The sequence below is a fragment of the Narcine bancroftii genome, unplaced genomic scaffold, assembly GCF_036971445.1.
Source record: "Narcine bancroftii isolate sNarBan1 unplaced genomic scaffold, sNarBan1.hap1 Scaffold_221, whole genome shotgun sequence".
Classification (NCBI taxonomy): Eukaryota; Metazoa; Chordata; class Chondrichthyes; order Torpediniformes; family Narcinidae; genus Narcine; species Narcine bancroftii.
Genome location: NW_027211956.1, coordinates 64 through 18,092, shown reverse-complemented (window position 1 = coordinate 18,092; position 18,029 = coordinate 64). Strand labels below are relative to the sequence as shown.

Sequence of the window (18,029 nt, the reverse complement as noted above, 5' to 3'; positions counted from 1 at the left end):
TTTATTCAACGTTCTTGCAAGAGCGGGTCTCCTTCAGAAAGGCACACACACTGCTATTCAACAACCTTTTTTTCTACATTTCTTTGTGTTAATAACCACTCCTCCGTTAGTTTAATTGGTTAGTTCACTGAGTAATTGATAAGTACGTTTAACCTATCAAAAGATGTTCCTCTCCTTGTATTGAAGCCCGCCCTAGTTTCCATCTCCCACTCACCTTATTTCACTACCCCCTACCTTTATTTCTTCTCATCCTTATCTGGTATGATGCCCAGTTCTTTCGCAATTTTTTTGGTATCATTTTGGCTTTCTCTGCAATTTTTTGCAGGAAGTGACCTTCCTTGGTATTCTAGCAGACCGCAACCCCCCACCCCCCACCCTCCCCTTAAGGTACCCATCGGCTTTCTCTGGGCAGCCATATTAACTCTCGAGAAACAGGCCTTTGGCTACTTTCCACAATCCCGCCCCTCCTTTTTTATTTATTCTACTGTTTCTTCATCACTGGAGATAGAACCATAAAATGCCTCCAATTTGGATAACATCATCCCACGAGTCTCTTCCATTTTCTAAAGCTTTCAATGTCAAGTAGATACAGATTATCCCGTGTTGACCCATCTTCTATGTCCCTTAAGGGCATTTGTTTCATAATTGCAGTTTCAATAAGCCGCTGTGTAAGCCCGCGCACACAGGGCATATATAATACATCATCCCACACCAGTTAGTACCCCTACCTCCAGTATTAAAGAGGGCAGTATGGAGACGATTACTCCCTCCCATTTTCCAAAGTACAACTCCAGCCACCCAGTTAGTGAGGTGCCCACCCCTCAGCCAGGGTGGAGAGGCACTGCTACACTTTTGTAATAGTTCCATCTGGGCTGGATCGTGTGGGATAAAAGTACACCAATTTCCACTTAGCATTACACAGTCTCCTCCGTTCTCTGCTCAGACCATATCTAGCGCTATTCTGTTTCCCCATGCCACGCGACTGGTGGCATCCAATTGATCAAATATCCCCTTTACAGCATCCAGGATATAATTTATGAACCATTGTTAATTGTAGTAAATATAGTTTATCCAGTCCACGTTTTTTTATGAATAGTTTCCCACCAAAAGATAGTTAACTCAAACTCTGCTGCTATCTGATTGCGTGCGTTAAATTTATTAGGTACTCCCCTTGGCACCCCAATTGAATCAATACAAATTTGGTTACATAAAGACGTTCCCAGGAACTCCCTCTTACTTCTCTTTATCCCTATTACCTTCTCCCATTCTAATTCCAAGGTGAAGGGTATGGCCAATTGAATGATTGCACAGGTACCCTTCCAGTTGGGAGGAAGAATCAGTCTCAGGATCCTGCCTCTGCTCAACCACCATAGATCCATTCGAGGTACATTCAAGGCTGAGTAGTGCCCTCCCCTCTCCTCTGTCACATCTCGTACCTTTATACATATTGTAGATTTCCTACATTCCTCGTGAACTATCTTCCTTTTGTCTAGAAATTCAGGCGGTGTGATTTCCTGACACAGCCGAGAATGCCAGCGGAATCCGGACATCCTTCTTCAGAGCAGGAGGGAAATCAGGGACAGAGATTTACAGGACTGGTTACCCCAGGCCATTTTATCCTGATACAAGGCCATCGTTCACCTCATTCCTTGTCTGTCTTTATCCCAACCCAGCGGAAATGGAATCACCTGTGCTATAAGTGCATGCATAGCAATTGCTCTTTTTTAAACCCTTCACTGTATATTTTAACTATTCTACCCAGACATTTGTATCGCCATAACTTGTCTCAATCGTCTGTCTAAGGTCCTCTACCTCCACTATCTTTACTACTTTCAGATCATTGGATGGAATATAGGGTTTCTCGCTGGGCATTATTGTGAAGGTACGATCAGTTGGATTAGTCTTGGATCCTTCTACGATTATTCTAAATCAACACGCCAACGGGTCCTTTCCCCTGATGTTTATACCCATTCCAAATTGATTTCTCATCTACCCCTTTTGAGTAGGTTTTTCCATTGATTTCCTCAATCCCTGAGGTTTGTTTAATGGTCATATAGATAGGATTACACTCTTTGTTCCTGCAGTTAATGGCAAAGTGTCCTCTCCAGATTGATATCTGACATTTTAGTACCAGATCTTGTACCAGCCGTCCAGCACCGGGTCTGGGTGGTCCACCATGCATCACACCAATAGGGACAGAGTCTATTAAGACACATATGTTTCTCCTGAACACTATGTCATCTCTGACTCTCAACCCCACCACATTTTATTAAGCTACAAGCATGACATTGAATCACCTGCAGTTTAGAACTCTCGGGGATGGTCATGGTGAACTTTACTGGCCCTGAAGGCTTGAGGGTGGATTCTAATCCTCTCCCTATTGGGGTATGAATCTCATTGGACCCACTCTGGTTTCCAATGACCAACGCTGTCCACCATATCCACCACCATCTCATGTTCCTTACTACCGAAGGAGGAGGGTTGTACATCGCTATTAAATTATCTTTCACAAACTAGTCCAAGTCCTGCTCTAATGACCATCAATGTCTTTTCAGCTGGTTCTTGAGCAGGTCTTTGGTGGGATGTATCTGCCAAGTTGGCGGCTCAGCAGTGGTGTCCACCAGTCCTTTCTCTCTGGTGTGAATTGTCCACCATATTTTGGCAGTTCTTATCGCCGGCTCAATGGTCAGGAGGGTTAGAAATGGTCCTACCCAACTTGGCTGAAGCTTGGAGTCCCTCCATACCTTCACCAGAACCCAATCACCTGCTTGTATTTGGTGGACAGCAAATTCGAGTGGAGGTATCTGGGCCAAAAGACCCTTCTTCCTAAGAACTAATAAAGAAGAAGCAAGAGCCGAGACATCATTCTTTAGAAATTGGTCAGTGACTTCTACAGTTGGCAATTTCCCTTCTCTTCCCAAAAATGACACTCTGAAAAGCATCTCATAGGGGTCAATCCGACATCCCTTTCAGGTGACCTTTGGATTCGCAGTCAGACTATAGTCATTTTGTCCACAGTAACTTTGTTTCTAGCACAAATTTGGACAATTGTTTATTCAATGTCTGATTCTTTCATTCTCACTGCCCTGAGGAAGGGGGATACCATGGGATATGAAAATCACATTTTATTTCTATCTTTTGCTTTATTTCTTGGTATCTTAGAGGTGAAGTGACTTCCTTGGTCAAAGTCTATGTTTCCCACCAGCCCATAGGGTGGTATAATGTGCTCTAAAATAATCTATGATACTCCCTATGAAATGGCCAAGGCCATTGGGAATGCTTCTACCCATCATGTCAGGTGACCAACTGGTACTAAAAGGTACTTTTGCCTGCCTATCTGAGGTCGATCGGTAAAGTCTACCTGTATACTCTGGAAGGGCCTTCTACCAGTTCCCCTTCCTCCCCTTTGGGATACCCTTAGTATCTTTGTGCTAACTTTTTGACAAGTTAGTCACCCTGCACAGATCTGTTTGGCCATGGTGTATACGCCCTTGCATCCCAATTTCCTCAATACTATATCGCACGTCGCTTGTCCTCCCCAGTGACTCCCTTGGTGCAGGGTTGTTTCTCATGATGGGTTTATTTACTAACTCTCTTCCATTTGGGAGAATCCACTTTCGTTCTTCAGTGTTTACTGCCCCCATTCCACAGAATTCCTCCACTTCCTCTTTAGTAAATATTGTTTTAGCTTGTTCACAACCCACAGTGGGAACCAACACGTATAACCATATAACAATTTCAGCACGGAAACAGGCCAATTTGTCCCTTCTAGTCACACTGATCCATGTACCCTCCTCTAATCCCACTTACCAGCACTCTGCCCATATCCTTCCATCTCCCTCCCATCCATATACTTATCCAACTCTTTCATAAATGAGAAAATTGACCCTGACTCCACCACCTTTCCCGGAAGCCCATTCCACGCAGTAACCACTGGCTGAGTAAAGAAGTTCCCCCTCATGTTACTCCTAAACCTTTGCTCGTCAACTCTCAACTCATGACCTCTTGTATCCTTCTCTCCTCCTCTCAATGGGAAAAGCCTTTCCACATCAACTCGATCTATTCCTCTCATTATTTTAAACAACTCTATCAAATCCTCTCTCAGCCTTCAAGTCATTAAGGTTGTCCATTGTCACCAGCCTTGTTTGCATTGGTCAGTGAACCATTAGCTCAGGCAACTCGACAGAATGACAAGGTTAAATGGATAGGAATTGCAGATGATGAATATGAGATTAATTTATTCACTGATCTATTGATTTATTTGACACATCCTTTGAAATATTTAAGAATGTTTAATTACATTTGGGGAGATATCTGGGTAGAAGGTGAATAGAGATAAAAGTGAAATATTGCCGATTTTGGAAGGGGATTATAAGGAGTGTAAAAATATTATAAAATTATGATAGTCTGATAAAATTAAATATTTAGGGGTAACTGTGAATGCAAATTATCAATCTTTATATATTTTAAATTATGTACCTTTATTGAAAAAGATTTAAATGGATTTGATTAAATGGAAGGATCTTCCATTAACGTTAATGGGTCAAGTAAATTGTATTAAAATGAATACTTTTCTTCGTATTCAATACTTATTTCAGTCAACTCCATGTTCACTTTCAAAGGGTTTATTTTCAGGATTTGAATAAGGTGGTGAGGAAAGTTTTATGAAAGGGAAAATTAGCTCGAGTGGCCTGACAGAAATTGACATGGAAATATGCACTAGGTAGACTCCAGTTGCCTCATTTTCAAAAGTATTATGAAGCTGCACAGTTGAAGTTTGTTAGTGGAATGATGGATATTAATCAGCCTCCTAGTCGGGCCAAGGTAGAGTTAGCCTGCATTTCTGAATTTGATCTACACCAGTTTATATACAAGTGGAATTTGAATTTATTGCAGGGATAGGATATGCCAGTATTAAAACATTTGTTGAAGATATGGGATAAAAGAAATGATGTTATAGGAACAAAGGGTAAATGATCAATTCAAACTCCGTTACATCAGCTTATTCCTTTTTCAAGGTTTCATAGGTATTTAAAGATATGGTATTTTCAGGGCATAAAAGTGATTCAGGATTGTTTTGAAGAGGGACAGTTTCTTTCTATAAATCAATTGAGGGAGAAATTTGGGACACCAGTAAATCCTTTATTTGTGTATTACCAACTTAGAGCTTTGATAAGAGATCATCATGGTAAGCAGATGAGTTTACCTAAGTTAATGTAATTGGAATCTTTGATTTCCTTTAAACCAACGAGAGGTTTTATTTCAAATATCTATCAATTGTTACAGGAAACTATGTAAAACCCGAATTTGGAGAAATCTAGAAATAAATGGGAAAGCGATTTAACTTATGCTATACCTCAAGAGGATTGGGAGGTTATAAGTCATGAAGCGATAACTAAACTGACTAAGGTAAGATATGGTTTGGTTAATTATAATTTTTTGCATCAGTTATACTGGACTCCTGAGAAATTGAAAAACTACGGATTTAGTCATTCAGATTTTTTAGAAGTGGGTCAAGTACTGGAACTTTTTTGCATGCAGTTTGGTCTTGAGATAGAGTACAAGCATTTTGGGAAAAGTTAGGTTGGTTTTGGAGAAATTATTGAAAATTAAATTACCATTTGATCCAGAGATTTTCTGTTGGGTGATATGGTTTGTTTGACTGGCTTAGGGTTGGATAAGTTTCAAATAGCATTTGTACGTTTGGCGTTATCTGTGCCACAAAAATGTGTAGCAATTACTTGGAAAGCCAATGCAGAGATTAATATAGTGGGATGGCAGAATAAATTAAGATCTTGTATTTATATGGAGAAAATAGCAATTTACAAAATAATTTCTCTATTTTTATTAAAATGTGATCATTCTATTTCGAATATATGGGTTTGGAAATATCTTAAAAGTGTGAATATGTTTTTTGGCTCACATTGAGGGGGCTGGCTGAAGGGGTGGGAAGTGGGGTTTACTAGATGTATAAAAACCTTTTTTCCTGTTGCTATTGATTTCATCTTGTTCTTAAAAGTTTTTTTTTAAAGGTGAGCTGGGTCCTCCACTCAATCATTATGTTTGGACAACTGTGGGCACAAAAGTGCAGGGATACTTAGTTCACTAACCTGCCCATTTACCCACGAGGCATGAACATCACCGCGAGAAGCATGTAAGGGTTACCATACTCATCTCATGCAAAGAAGGATCCAGCTTGCTCCTCTGTCTTTTTGTATGGGGGGGTGCAAGCACACGTGCATCATGCGTGTGGCCAGGGCAACGCACAAACACATCCAAGAATCTGCAACTTAACAAATAAAATGGCCTGTACCTGTGGACATGGGCATGCGAGATGACAAAAAAACAAAAAGTCAGGGCTCTAACTCACCAGAACTTGTGGTCAACAACCACTTGGAGAACTACAGAGTGTCACCCTTTGGATTGTAGGAGGCCGTTGGGTCCATGCTGGGTGTAATAATGGGAATCTTTGACCCAGCAATGGCGCCAGCACACATTGGGTAGCACCTTTCTGCAAAGCCATCAATTGTCTCCTGGAGGAGTGTTCCACTTGGCAGGGAGATTAAATGCTTACCGAGGAAACCCTTCCAGGATCCTGTCACCTGCCGTACCACCATGCACACAAGTGCTGACACCTATCCCGAGGATGGCACTGATGGATCAATACTCACAAGAAGTTGCATACCACCTCAGAGCCACAGCCAGTCGAATTCCCTGCTCCAATAGATGCTGCGCATCTGGTCTATGTGGATGCAGATAAGGTTCGATGAGCTTCAGCATGTTGTTGGTGCCACGCGTCATACGGAAATGTCTCCTCCACTCGTCATCGTCAAATTTGGTGAGAATGTTACTCCAGAATGCAGCCCCCTGAGATCTGTGCAACCTCCATTAAGACCGATTTGTTATCACGGCTAATTGACTGACAAGCAGCATTCGCCTCCGTCTGCGGCACCTACACTTTGCAAGCCTTTCCACCTCGAACTACCGCACTCTGGCCTACAATCTTTGCAGGGATCATCCACTAATCTCACTTATTCACTGTTCAGACCACATTAAGCTGAGAAGAACCTCAACGTATTTCATGGTCTCAATGTAGCACATCTCATCCTGGACACTGACACAGGCTGCCAACATCCCCATAAGCATTTCTCTTCACTCCTCCATGATCCTCATCTTATGTTCCTTCCAGCTTCAGCCACGATGCACTGCAAATGACATCAAGGCAGCATGGGTTTGACTAGGCCACAGTCAACAGGAGCCTGCATTTGCTCGGACACAGTTCTCCATCTGCCTGCATATTCAGGTGACAGAAAGGCATCTCCTCCGTGGCCACCTGAACATCCCAGCTGCACCCACCCAGCCGTGTCTCCCAGCGCATTTTATGCGTCCATGCACCTGAAATATTCGAGATGAATTTTCTCCTGCCACCTGCTAGACTAGTCCTCACACATGAGCAGATAAGTAGATCCCTGAGATGGAGGAAGTAGGCCTTCCAAGCCACAAGGTGGTACGTGCTGGAATCGGGAATCCAAAACAGCAAAGTCCCCCACCTTGAATTTCAGGTACATTAAGACTTTAGAGCATTGACCCAGCAAGCAGGTTCTTGCCCAGAAATCAACATTCCGTTTAACACGAAGCCAGGTAAAATGTTCCTTAACTAGTTTGATTGATGCTCTTCTACCAGGTAGAGAGATAGTGAAGAGAAAATTCTCCCACACAAATGGCCTAGGCCTTCTTGTGGAAAGCAAAATCACAGACCAACTTTTCACTGGATTTATCCAGGGTCACATATTGAAGATGGAGACCAGAGTTGATCTGGTGACACCGGATAAGATCGGGATCAATGCACCGTGCATGAGCCATGGCAGTAAAATCAATGGCAGTAGATGTCTGTAATGTTGCACCTGGAGAGGACACCAGCAACAGCATTCACTTTTCCTCAGAGGTTCTGTATGTCCGATGAAAATTGTTGGATGAAGTCCAAGTGCCGAATCTCTATGGGTAAGTAGAGATGTGTGCTTGTTCTTGCAGTATGTGTTAGAGGCTGGTGGTCTGCATAAATGGTAAAAGGATGACCTTCCAATAAAAACCTGAAATACTGGATTGGAGATTGTGCTTCATGAGGGAATTACAAAGAAACTTATTTCTAAATTGGATCTTCTACTTCAGGAGGAATCTCCAAAACAAGATTTCAATAAATCAGAAGATGGGAATTGGATTTGGGAACTGATATTGGTCCTTTTTGCTGGTGTGACATTTCTTGGGACAGAAAGATGGATATAATTAATGCTTTTTTATAGATTAGTTAATCATGAATTTATTTATCAATTATATTTAATGCCACATAAATTAATTTATTCCACATTTTTCAAATTTATATTTTAGATGTGGCACAGAAATTTGTACGTTTATACATTGTAGTTGGTCATGTACCAAGGTAACATCGATTTGGAAAGATGTGGGCAAGTTTTTGGAACAACACCTGAGATTTTTCTTTTGGGAAATGTATATGATTTGGAACCCCAATTCAAGTTCTCAAAAAATCAATTATTTTTTTTAAGTTGCACTGGTGGCAGCCAGGAGATGTATAGCAATTACATGGAAATCTGAATCTCATCTTAAAATTGATTGTTGGAACGAGATGAAAAATTGTATTCCCTTAGCAAAGGTGACTTATAATGTAGAAATGGGAATGAATCATACTTAAAAATATGGAAACCATATTGAAATATTATGGGTTTGGATAGCTAATGTTTTCTCTTCTACACCCCACCTTTTCTTTAATCTTAAGGTTGATCCTTATCGTGTTTGTTTAATTCTACTATTTTATTAATATCCTGTCTTTCTTTTTGGGAGGGTAGGGCATGGAGGGGGGTATTTATTATAGTCGATTTGCACATATAATCTATATTCTTTTTTCTTGTCTACGTTTTTTCTCTTCTCACTTTTATGTACAGTACAACCATTTATTTTTCATTCTATTTTAATAATTATAAGTATTAATTCAATTCGATTCTATTATTATATTGCACTGTATACAAAACTATAAATATATATACTTAAAACTGAAATGTTTCACTGCAAGATCGATACCTAAGAGTCTTCGCACAAAGGTATTATAATTTGCCTGAATCGGTGAGAGCTTGGCTGAAAAAAAACACCAGAGACTCCAAATGCCCTCAGCCTTGTCGTTCTAACACTGATCACACAACACTAACAGATGCATCTGTGGTGAGAGAGCAAGGCATTGGGCTTCTGATGTACGAGCATAGTGGCATTGTAGGAACAGTTTTCACATCATGGAAAGCAGACATAGCATTGTCTCCCAAAGTGAAGGCCTTTTTTGGAAACGGACATCAGATCCCTTTAGAAGTTCAGTAAGAGGTCATAGGGATACTGCGGCATTCACCAGGAAACAGCAATAAAAATTCATCATGCCGAAAAGAAATCACAACTGGCCAAACGTAACAGGTGTAGGAAATTCTCAAATTCCACTCACTTTCGATTCATCAGGAAAAATACCACGTTGCGTAACTCTCTGTCCCAACAATAGAAGATCAGCAGGCCTCAAAACACTTGACTGGGATTGATCACGATGCCAAATTCCTCAAGCCTCTGGAACCATGAGAAAAGGTGGCACTGGTGCTCCTCTTCATCCACACTTGTAACCAGAATCTCCTCGATGAAATCAACCATCAATAAAAACGAAGGCCAGTGAGTCCGTCGTCCATGAACTGCTGGAATGTCTGAGCTGCATTCCATAGACCGAATGGTATTCTCAGAAACTCAAACATGCTGAAAGGCGTCATCACTACAGTCTTCGTGACATCAGAAACCTCAAATGGAATCTAATAGTAAGAATGTACTCGATCAATTTTGGCAAATACATATTTGCCATTGAGGTTTGCTGAGAAGTCTTGGTAATTGGGAATATGGTATCAGTCAGGCACGGTCGAATTGTTCAGGGCAGGATAATCACCGCAAAGTTGCCAATCCCCAGTTTTTTTCCAGAACCATATTTAATGGTGAATCCCAGCAGTTGTCAGATCTGTAAACTATGCCCATCTCTTGCAATTCCAAATGTACGATTTTAAGATAATCCGGTGGTACAACGAGCTCCCGTCTCGTATACCCTGAGACTCTATATGGTAGCTTATTGCATGTCTGTATGGCGATACGATGGCGTCACTAGGCGAGGGAAACACTTGAGCAAGGCTTGCAAAGGGTAGAAGCCAGGTTGAAGGCTTGTCAGGTGGCAGATGATATTGGAGGGACAACAAATGCAGCTCACATGCATTCAAGAACTGCAGTCCACAAAACAGTGATTTTTTAAAATACATCAATGAAACATGAGAGAAGAAATCCATTCCCAAAATGGAATTTGCCACATTTACAACTAAAAACCACCAAAACAGTTTGTGAGACTGAAATGAAACACGAGTGACCTCTGGCCACGTTCTCTGACCACAAGGACAGGCCATTTGGCAAACAATGTCTGTGGTGACCAGGAAACTCATTTCAATTCATTCCATCTGTCAGCACATGGTCCATACACATCACCCGTTCCCTGCTTGTTCATGTGCCCAACCCAATGACTCTTAAATCGTGGTGATTGCATCTCCTTTCACCACTGTCCTGGCAGCTTGGTCCAGACCCCCACCGCATTGTGTAAAATCCTGCCTCACTTCTCTCCTTTCCCCCTCTCATGTTCAATCTAGGCATCGTAGTATTTTTACATTTCCCACGGGGGTGGGGGAAGAAGAAATCTACCCTCTCTGGGACTACAATAATTTTATAAGTTTCAACGAGGTCATTTCTCAGCCGCCAATGCTCCAGAGAAAACTTTCCAAATTTGTCCAACCTCTCCTCAGAGCCAATGCTCCAACCCAAGCAACACCCTGACAAACTCCTTTAGTAATCCAGCAACCAGAATTGCATGAAATACTCAAAATGTGGTCTAACCACATTTATACTTTAAGCCCTGCTCAATAAAGAATACTTTCTTTAACACCATACACTTGTGTGGCCTCTTTCAAGGAGCTAAAGGTCCCTCTTTGCAACACTACAGCAAGTCCTCTCAAAGTGCAAGACACTTGTCCAGATTAAACTCCATCTGTCATTTCTCTGCCCACATTTGGAAGTTATCTGGTTTGCAATGGAGAATACGAGGGGACGTGGGTGAATCAGCAGGTGATAGAATGAAACATGGGGGGGGGGGGGAGGGTGGGCAGGTTACCATTGAGTCAAAGGACTACACAAATGAAATAGATGGTTCCTCTGGATTTGACCTCACCCGGACAGTGGAGGAGGCAGAAGACAAAGGTCAATGTGGCAATGGAATGGAACTTAAAACAGCTTGTGACTATGAGCCAAGATAGCCATGGTGATCAAATGGTACTCAGCCAATCTGTCATTAACTCTCAATTGGATTTACTGCCATAGAGGAGGATACTTGAAGAGCACGGACATGGTCAGTGAAGATGAATGTGAAACTTTACCCTGCAAGAGAATGGTTGTTTATGTCCCTGGATGGTGGAGACTGATGCAGGTTGCAGGAAAAAATGCCCAAGAATGGAGAGGATGGCGTGGGGAGAGATGAGCGAACTAGAAAGTCTGGATGAAAGCAGACCCTGACAAAAACAGAAAGTGGGGAGGGGATGATGCAACTCCATCGTGTTGTAGTTGGCCGAAATGATCAGGTTAATGGCTACAACACATGCTAGGGATTGCATGTGGTAATGAGGAGTCTGTAACTTGTTGAAAGATCTGACTGCTAAATTCATCACCAATGAGTAGGAAAGCAGCTTCAGTCCACTCACCCACTCAGAAAGATTTAGTTCATAAACAAAACAACCTTTCAACAGGGACAGGTGCAAAAGGGCTCTTCATTTTGTCTTACATTCAACATACTTGAAGCTCCCCACTGTAAATGACTCCAAATTCAATTCTGGTGGAAGAGTAGGAGCCAAGGCCTTGCCACATCAGATGAGCCTTATTCTGGGTATCTATTTCGACTTTCACACCATTAAATGCAAGCCCCAGTTATTGATTCCCAACCATTTTCTATACTTACCCATACCCTGCAACAAATACAAATTATAATTTTGCAACCACCCCACCAGAAATTGAAACAAAAAACAGCTAATTTTTCCAGGTATAAATTACATATAAAATAATTTCCCCACAGTTTAACTTCACTGTGGCCATTCATGGATAACTTCTGACATCAGGAAACTGCACCAGCCATTATTGACTCTTCTCCAATGTTTACTGGCAGACATGAGATCATATTTAACACGCACGATATTTCTTTTCTCACTGACCAGAACTATCAAGCACAGTGTAAAATGAGAAAATCTCAAGGCAACCACGAGATACGAACTCCCGTCTGCAATGTTGCTGAGCACATTTGTTACAATATTGAAGTGTTTATGACAGATATTCACAGTCAAGCAATAACAGAAATAACAGAATATTACAGCATATTAGAAGCCCTTTGGCCTATGATGTTGTGCCAACCAAGATATTTCTACCAAAAAAAACAATTCTCTTTCATACAAGTATACCCAAGAGTCTCTTAAATGCCCCTTACGTGATATCTGCTTGGATACTGACATTGCGCCTGTTCAAAGTAGGACATGGCTTCTACCAGCAGGAGTTTCTATTTGAGGAAAATATTGATAGATGGCTGACCATATACGTTTCCTAAAAATTAATACCCTCTCCCTCTCTACAACACATTCAGCCCCGTGGCATCTTCCTGCGTTGCATTACTGGGATCACCAAACACCGGACCCATTTCCCATCTCTCCTTGCAATGCCAATATGGCAGCTGCCATTGAGAACTGACCAATCACATTTTAATTCCGCAGGCAAGATGAAAATCATCCTGACATCCTGCTTCAAAATAAGGCTAAACAAACCTTCCAATTTTGTCACTTCATTTTTAATTCGATTCCCATGGCACATTAACAAAAAATGTCCCATCCATTTGCTCACCAAATGAAGAGCAAAATCATGATCCCTGATCTTGAAATCCCACAACCTTCAATGTTACACAGATAATCAAGGAAGTCTTCTGTCATAAAAGTGAATGAAACCTTGAAAATATTACCCCTTCACAAACGCTGAGATTGGGCGAGCTGAGCCACCGCAAGCAAACAGTCTGAATCACCACAAAACGCGGTCAGTCCAACAGGACACAGGCTCCCCTTCACTGCAAAGAAGGAGCCAGCGCCTTGCGCTATGTGCGGGGTAAAGAGCCCTTCACTTCCGCGTTGCAATGACGTCACTTCTGGAAGTTGGGAGGATAAGTCACCAGAAGTGGGCAGGCCAGCGAGCACACACGGGGAATTCAAATGAATAAAGCCAGTCTTTGTTTGACACTCAGCATGTGTGGACGTCTCTTATTTGGTAGCGATGCCGCTGCGGACGCTACAGTATGATGGATGAAATTCTTACTTGATGCGACCACAAAGGTGTGCAAGTTACATCAACCTCAATAGAAAAAATGACCAGAAATGCCAGAGGTCATAAATCAAAAGGATTGGTGAAATCTTTACTATGTATTGTCAACACCAAAGTACCTGTCTTTTTCAAGGCATTCTGACAAGTACTTAGAAACATTACATTTAAACACATGATATGTCAGGATAAGAAGAATTGTTCAAGGGACACAAGTTTAAAAAAGGACATCTAACTTTATTAAGAATGGAATACAACAACAGGAAAAACTGACTGAATCAGACAAATTCTATGAGCATTGTCGAGCAGAGAAAAATGGATTAGTTTTCCATCCCTTACGAAGCTCCCCCATTACCATTGAAGGTACTCCCTGTCTTACGACCGTAATTGATACTGAAAGATCAGTTATATCTCAAATGGCGCAAGTTCGAATTTGTCCCTGTGTGTGCAGCACTGAAGTTTTAGAGCAGATTTTAAAATCAAATGTCGTATTTGACATAGCTTAACAGGGATACAGGGCACGTCAGAAACAAAATGTGCGTACTTACTTTGTTCGTCAGTGTCTCGAGATCCATAGGCTGGGTGCAGCCGTCTTGATTCCTGTGCACATGCACCAATCTTCAGTTGGTGCTTGCACACTGGGTTCGCTGATTGGAACCCGTCACACATGTGCCAACAGATGGAGAGCGGGATTTAACTAACAAAGTAAGTACGCACCTTTTAGCTGACGTGCCCTGTATCCCTGTTAGAGTTTGTCAAAAACACTGTCAATTTTGTATTTTTTCTTCAATATATTGATAAAAATTTGGTCGAATATGCGGATTCACGCAAGTCGCATAGGGCGCAAGTCGGGGAGTCCCTGTCATTGCTTTGGAGCAAAGGAAACTGTGGTACCAAGCCAAAAGAGTATATGTTATAGGCCTAGCGAAAAGGAAGAGAGAGTGACTACAATCTCAATCTATTGAATGAATCAGTGGGAGAAAAGAATGGGAAGCAATTCAAGGCAAAACTCTTCATCAGAGAACAGGGTGGGAGGCCTGAGGCAGGGACTCTCACAGAATTGGCAAACCAGGCCAGGGTAAGACACAACAGAAGGAGTCAGAAGGAGTAAAAATAAGCAAGTCTGCAGGCCTAGTGATTGGAGTTAATAATGAAAAGGACTGGAGAAACCCAGCAGTTCCAACAGCACCTATAGTCGGCCAAGATATACGAGCAATGTTTTGGGCTAAGTTATGAACAATTGCTGGCAAGCACCGAATTAAAAAGGTGGGGACAGGAGGGCAGGGGAAGGGGAGGGAGGAAGCACAGCTGGACATGGATAATAGGGCAGGACTGAAAAGCTGTGAATCGATGAGGGGACAGGTGGGGGTCTGTGAATGCAGAGCTGGATGAAAGAAGTCAAGAGGGATAGGGAAAGAGAGAGAGACACAGGGTGGGGACTGTTCGAAAGGAGACATGGGGTGAGACAAAGAGACAACAGCAGTGAGATGACAAAGGGAGGCAGAGATAAAAGGTCCAGTGGGTAAGTGTGTGAATAGGATGGTGTGGGTGGATAGAAGAACAAAGGCAACCTGTGTGAGAATCTGACAAGTGGAGGTGAGAATGGGAGTAGAAAGAGAGAATAGGTCGAAAGTGAATCCCTGGGCCAAGGCAGTGTCCAACCATTTCACAAAACTAACCAGGCTCGGACTGTTACCTGGCACAGATCAGGCTTCAACTTTATGACAAGTCACCAGAAAATCTTTCTTGTCCTCTTTGGGGTCTCCTAAAGAAGAACATTTGATGTATTATCACTGTTGCAACAAACAAAACATCAATGTCCCCTCCACCTTGCCTGGCCCCCCCTCCCCTCCCCTCCCCCACCACCTCTCTCTTGCGCAGCCTCCTTCCACTCACCATCCCCGAGTCCCCCTCCCCTCCCCTACTCTTTGCACGGCTCCCCCTCCCTCCCTCCATATTTCACATTCCCCCCTCCCTTCTCCCTGCCCTTTCCCAGCCCTCATCCCCACCCCCAGCTCGTCCTCCCCTCCCCGTCCCCTGCTCCTCCCCTTCCCCTCCTCTCCTTCCCCTAACGCGCCCCCTCCCCTGGATCCTGCCCCTCCCCTTATCTTGAGCACTCCTACCCTTGAACCCCGCCCACGCGGATCCCCGTAGACTCCCTCCCATTGACCGGCCATCCTCGGCACTCTCACTCCCCGGCCCCTCCCCTCACCCTGCCCGTCCCCTCCCCTCCCTCTACCCGGCCCCTCCCACACCCCCTACCCAGCCCTTCCCACTCCCCTTGCCAGGTCCCTCCCCCTGCCCGGCCCCTCATCTTGCCCCGCCCCTCCACCTCCCCGTACCCCGCGGCCTCCTGCTTCACCCTGACAGCGACACCATGCGGCGCACCGACGCCTCAACACCACCCCAAATCCCCGCCGGCCCGGCTGCTCCCAGATGGGGCCCGGCTGCGTACGGCTCACCCGCTTTCCCTGAACCGCGCGCTGAGGAAGGTGCCGGTTTCCGCCGCCAACTGCTTCCCGTTCAAGTCCACGGCAACGCGATGGACCTCGAGCAGACGCCGCCGCCGCCAACAATCCGCCTGCCCTCTCAGTCCCACCCCCTCAAAGGAAAGGCCAATCAGCACGCGAATCCTCACATCAATCCAACCCTGCTTCAGCGACCAATACAATCGCCGCCTCACTGAGTCAACCCATTGGCTCGCGCCACTGAACCAACCAATCAGCAAGTGAGGGAACTCACAGGTTCACCCAGTGAGAAGCTCCAGACAGAAAACAGAGGCTGGCGAAGGAGACCCTTCGGCCCTTCAACCTCAACTACCCCAACAACTCAATCCCATTCTGGTGAAACTCAGTTTCTCTTTATCTGAGCTCCCGGATTCCTCTGATATCAAGAAATACATTGAACTCCAACTGCAAGTGAGACTATTGATTCTCTCCCTTTGTTCCTTTTTATCACCACTTTCCATTTCATGTCCTCTACTTTTGTCCAAGTCTCTGCATCGAAGTTCCATGCATTTGTCCCCTCCACGAATGTGGACGGCAAAAAAACTCATCACAAGTCCATGGAGCCCAATTTCAAACCTCCAGGATGGAAAATCCCAAGGATATTACATTTTCATTCAAGACATTTCTTAAAGTCGAAGCAGCCGAGATGTGATTTGGAAATTGGGACACTTAGTTCCCAGCTCCTTTGCATTATCATCACTGATCTGTGTTGGATTTGTCCTTTCTGGTTTCAAATTGATCAATAAAATATGTTTTAAACGACCAGAGGTTCATCACAGGACCACGAGGGGCCGAGAGCAACAAAGGGGACTCCCTCCTGCTCCCCGCCCGCCCAAATATCAATGTGATCTACCGGGATCGTTGTCAAAATCGTCGAGGACCCCTTCCACCTGGCCAACAACATCTCCAGTTGTTCCCCTCGGGAAAGAGATCCAAGAATATCAGAGCCGGTACAAGCAGCCCCAGGAACAGGGCAGGGAGAATGTTAAACGATTGATGAATTGTTCAAATACACCACGATTTTACTATTTATTGAACAACACTGAGTTATTCTTCTGATGGACCTCACCTGCATCATTTGTCTGTATGTGTGTCGATCTGGTTGTGTGTTTACATGGGCTTCCCCCAAGATCCCGGTTCATCGGGTTGTACTTGTGCAATCAAATGGTCATAAATTACCCCAACCCCAAGAATGGATTTTATTCACAAATTATTTCCAAAGAGGAAGACCGTTCCAAGATTTTTCACCTCCTCGTGTTGCATCCAGATATTCCCTTCACTGCACGATGCTGCATACGGACTCTGTTTAGCTTCATTGCCACCACCTTGTGGTTCCAATGTGATTTTCCTGCCTGAACCATTCAGATTTGGTCTGGGTGGATCATCTACCCTAAAGTAGACTTGACTCGATTGGTAAACGCCTTGGACAGGATTTTAGACTTGGCTTTTAATTATGACATGGGTCTCCAACTCCAGATACCCTCCTTAAGACAAGGGTAATGATGCCCTTCCACATGGTCTGACATGCTGCCTGCCAGAAGCAAAGCATTGTAGAATTCCTCTCCCAGATGTGAACAACACAGCCATTCTCCCCGAGCTGAGGGTGTCTGTACTGCTCCTCATCTCCTGCAATTGGGGCTTTCCTCTCCACCAGCCCCACAAGACAAACCAGACTACTGGACAGAAGGCAGAGTTATGGAGAGATCACGGGTAGCTTGAGAAGGGTGGAGTCTATCCAGGAGCCCAATAACAGCAGGGAACCCAAGTGGAAGGGGGATAAAGTGCATTCAATGGTGTACCAGCAGGACGTTGCTGAGGGTGTGGATTCCCTCGGGCTCTGAGGAGAGAAAGCGCTGGTCGGTCCAATGGTTTAGGTGAGGCCAGGGTCCAAATGCGAAGGGGCGCAGGTCATCAAGGGCAGACCTAACAGTTGACTGGAAGTGTTGTGGGGATACTGTGGGCTGGTAGAGGAGCGTAAGGAGGGTGCAGTTGTGTTTTGACAAGGGAGTGCTGAGGGAGAGGTCACATAGTTGGGACTTCGAAGCAATGCGCCTCTGA

The 18,029-nt window shown here is 43.8% G+C and overlaps 1 pseudogene; it reads right to left on the bottom strand.

The window, feature by feature from the left end:
* Window positions 1-538: 538 nt before the first annotated feature.
* On the bottom strand, window positions 539-1,550 carry LOC138750679 (uncharacterized; annotated as a pseudogene).
* Window positions 1,551-18,029: the final 16,479 nt, after the last annotated feature.